The following is a 4,646-nucleotide window of genomic DNA, read 5'->3' as shown; positions in this document are numbered from 1 at the left end:
TCTTTCATTATTTTACGATAACAATATCACGTTAATCACTACACTATGTGGGCGAACAAAATTATAAAGCTAACCCTGGAAACTTGTGACATCAACCGAAAAATGGCGTACATATTTACCTTTTATATATTCCTTTTTTACTTACCTAAAGAAGGATACTTTTCGCCTCTCTTCACCAATTCGATCACTTCTATTTATACAATATTTTACAATATATTTGCCCATGATAAAACGTCTAATTATCGAAATCACAGTGATGCGTAGTCGTCAAATGCTATGACACGACTGAGCGCTGGGCTCCAAATCAGGCTCCAAAGTGTTTTCACCAAAGTCGCTCTATAAGCTCTAGGTGGTCTGTGGTTTAACTGATATCAATCAACCCACTCCCATCTCTGCTGAGCTAGGGCCAACCCTATAGCTGGAGAAGAGAACTGATAGTTCTTATAATTGTAAAACCACCCGTAACGTGGCAAAAATTTGACGCGCAACTTTTTTAAAAATAATTACCTAGATAGATATATAAGATGTTTTCCATAATTTCTTCATAGGGTGCACAAAAGTAATAAAATTGCTATAGTAGCCATATCTGATAATCACTTTTCTCTATAATTTTAATTATAGAGATATTTGTTAGTAATAATTGTGCGTAAATATAAGAATATATTTTTTAAAATCATTATACAGGGTGATCAATAGAACTCTACGTATATATTTAAATAGAGTTCATCTTTCTTTAGTCCTTGTAATAGCGAATATAAATTTAGTAACCATATAAAATATATGAGGAATATAGTTTATATACAGATTGCACAATAAAAGTGGGCAAAAATATTATTATTATTACATAGTAGTCATTTAGGTTTTGATTTCTTAAGTACTCCGTTCTTTTTGTATATATCCAGGTCGTGATACTTATTTCCAGGAAAACATATAGGGTGAATAATCTTGTGATTGGAAATCAAATATATTGGTCATTTGAATATTTAGTTTTAAATAAATTATCGATTATCTTGTAGCATGGAAAATCTCAATTTATAGCTTATAACTGAATAATCGTCCTTATCTAATTAGATATTCGCACCTACAGGCGATATCAAAAGTAAAATTTGATAAATTGATTTTCCTTAGATTTTAGTTGTTAGTTGAATCTATTGGAGATATATATGTGTGTACATAACTATAGCATAAAAAGGGGAATGTCATGGCATATATTTTTTGCCTATTTTTTTGTAGATAATTCTTTCAAATACTTCTAAGGAACTTGATAAAATTTTAGTGTAAAATTTTGAGATCGTGTATTCGTAGTATTTAAAATGCATTTAAAAATGCATCGGTTGCTTTCGATAAGAAGGCAAGTAGTAGGCCATGGAAATAAAAGACAAACTCCTCTCTAAAATATTCACAAGAAATGTCGGTTTATTTAGTGCTGTGATTTTAGGTCACACGTTTTCGTATTTATAAGCGATTTTCCTTTTAAATAAAGTTGTGGTCCTGAAAAGGACCGATTTTGAAAAAAGATTAATGCCTTCTGTGTTCAAATTGCCTTCCGTCATATTCCACACATTGTTCCAGTCTTTCTTGAGTCGACAGAACCGCAGCCTCGATTTCTACCGCTGATAGTTGACGAATTGAGTTTCGAATTCTGTTTTCCATATCCATTCGTGTTGTTGGTGGAGTTTGAAAAACAATGTCTTTTAAGCGTCCCCACAAGTAAAAATCAAGACATGTCAAGTCCGGAGATCTTGCCGGCCAAGGAAATAGGCTTCCCCTTCCTATCCAGCGTTCTCGAAAGGTCCCGTTAATATGGTTTCGGACATTAATTGAATAATGTGCCGGACAACCATCTAATTGCAGAAACATAGTTCTCCTAGTTTCGAGTGGCACATCTTCCAACAAAATTGGCAAGTCGTTGATCAAAAACTCTAAGAAGCGGTTACCAGTTAAAGCTTGATCAAAAAAATAAGGTCCAATAATTCTGTCCCCAATGATACCGCACCACACATTTAGGCTCCAGCGTCCCTGGTGCTGCACTTCTCTTAACCAATGCGGATTTTCAGCGGACCAATAATGCATATTATGACGGTTTACTCTACCATCACTACTAAAGGTAGCCTCGTCGGTCCAGAGAATTTCCGTTAAGAAATTTCTGTTTTCCTCAAGCATGCCTAGCATCCATTGACAATAATTTAATCTATTATCGAAATCTTGTTCATTTAGCGCCTGGTGCAAAACTATGTGGTAAGGATGTAATCTAAAAGTAAAAAACAACATATGCGTAAAAATAATATAATCAGAATAACACTGAATTGTGTATTTGAGAGTATGTGCTAAGATACTTGGAATAAGATAAAATTATTTACCTATAATCTTTCAAAATATTTCTAACAGTTGTTCGTGCTATTCCCAAGTCTAGAGACAATGTTCTAGTTCCTACATGTCTATCAAATTCTATGTAAGCCAAGACATTGATAATGTTTTCTTCGGTCCTTCCATTGCGACGCCTGCGACGTTTAGGACGACGAAAACTTCCAGTATCGCGTAATCGCTGTACCAAGCGCGGAAACATTCTTCTCCCGTAATGACGGCGATCTGGATACCGTGCCGCGTACTGTCTTGCAGCTATAGCTGCATTTTGAAAACACTCGAAATAAATCGCAATCATGTCAACGGCTTCATTATTTGTGAGAGGCATTTTGATTAAAAAGTACTCAAATTATACGCAATCAACAATATTAGGCTGCGTGTGACAAAAGTTTGACGTTACTTGGCAATATTTTTGTTAGGCGATTGTCGTGTCCATGGCCTACTACTTGCCTTCTTATCGAAAGCAACCGATGCATTTTTAAATGGGGATATATGAATTTTCCTGGTTTAGTATTTTTTTAAATAATTTGAGTTAGGAAAAAGATATTAAGATGCGGTTTGCGCAGGCTTATTGGTTGGTCATTTGTCTATTTTCTAGTCTAAAAAAAGTCATATCATCGCATTTAAATTTTTTGAGAAAATCCAATATTTTGGTTATAATATCGAATAACGCCCTCTATCGGCGGCCGTGTAGGTCGCAACTGTCATGATTACGAGAAACCTAAAAGCCCAAGAAATGCTCTTTTCAATGATACCAAATTTATCCAAATCCATTAAGCCGTTTCGAAGTTACAGGCATTTATTTAAAACAACATTCAAATACCCCCCACCACTTTATTTCGAAAGATAGAGAAAAATTGTTTTTACAAAAAATATTCGACTTTAAGTTAACATTAAAACGCAAATACTTTTTTGTTACATTCATTGGGGAAAATCGCGAGAAACGTAACTTTATGTAATTCAAGATGGTGGAAACGCCCACTGGCGGCCATCTTGGAAACTTGAAAATAATTTCCAGCATTTTCCGTTGCCCACTTTACCTATAAAAATTTTTACCGTAGCTCTCTACGATCACTAGTTTCTGAGATACAGCCGCTTACCTCGCTTATTTGCCCACCCTGTACAATGCTATAAGTTCAGCTTCACTGGTTGACAAAGCAACACAATATTGTTTCCTCGTTGCCCAACTTACAACATTTCCAAATAACTTAAATATAAAACCTGAAACTGACTTCCTATCAATACTATCTGTTCCCCAATCAGAATCAACATATCTTATTAAATTAGTATTTTCAGATCTTATACAGGGTGATTCAGAACTTATCCAAAAAAAAATTCTGGATGTACAGGGGACCCTTACAAATACAATTTTGTAAAGAAAAAATCAAAAAGGTCAGTTCGAAATTGATTTAAAAATACACTTCTGCACGGCACTGGAAACTGGTCCACTGTAAAACCTGACCTCGCACAATGCGACCGGTATGGCGGCGTGATAAAAACGGACAAAAACTTTCGCAAGGAAAGAAATATGTAAATAGAATTTTATCGCACCTATTTTATATCGGCAAATTCAAATGCTTTTGCCTTTATTAATTATTAATAAAATTAATTTGTGTTTTTAAATAATAAAATCATTTGACATACCCGATGCTGCAACAGCAATTGTTCAAAATTTTATCCACTCACGTGTAAACACATTTGGGTCCGTCTTACTCACTTTCTACGAACTAACACAAATGATGTCTTGCTTCACCATAACACAAATACTTCACCATAATACAAATGTTGTCTTGCTTCACCATAAATTAAAACGATATCCATCAACTCTGAGTTGCTATACACGCAAGCCATTTTTGACACTAACTACTAAAAAACTGATGTAAATACCACAGATAACAGGTAAAAACTACCGCAACTACGGATTTCAGTATTAGGAGTCATATGGCTCTCCACGCGTATTGCGAATGACGCTAGAGACTACAGTTGTCCAGCTATGTAGTGGTTGAATATGCTATAACTTCAATAATTTTTTCTCAGAAACTAAGAATTCTACAAAAATTTTTTTTACAATATTCACTCCATTTCTCATGCCGCATCTATTCCCAAATTTTTTTGGATAAGTTTTGAATCACCCTGTATACTCTAGACCATAATTAGTTGTACCCCTCAAGTATCTTAAAACACGAGTTAAGTGATTATACGTAACATCATCAGCTTTATCCTGAAATCTACTGAAAAAATTCAAAGTAAAACATATATCCGGACGGCTACCTAACATTAAG

The sequence above is a fragment of the Anoplophora glabripennis genome, unplaced genomic scaffold (genome assembly GCF_000390285.2).
Source record: "Anoplophora glabripennis isolate ALB-LARVAE unplaced genomic scaffold, Agla_2.0 scaffold1354, whole genome shotgun sequence".
In the NCBI taxonomy this organism is placed as follows: Eukaryota; Metazoa; Arthropoda; class Insecta; order Coleoptera; family Cerambycidae; genus Anoplophora; species Anoplophora glabripennis.
Note: the sequence above shows the minus strand (reverse complement) of the source record.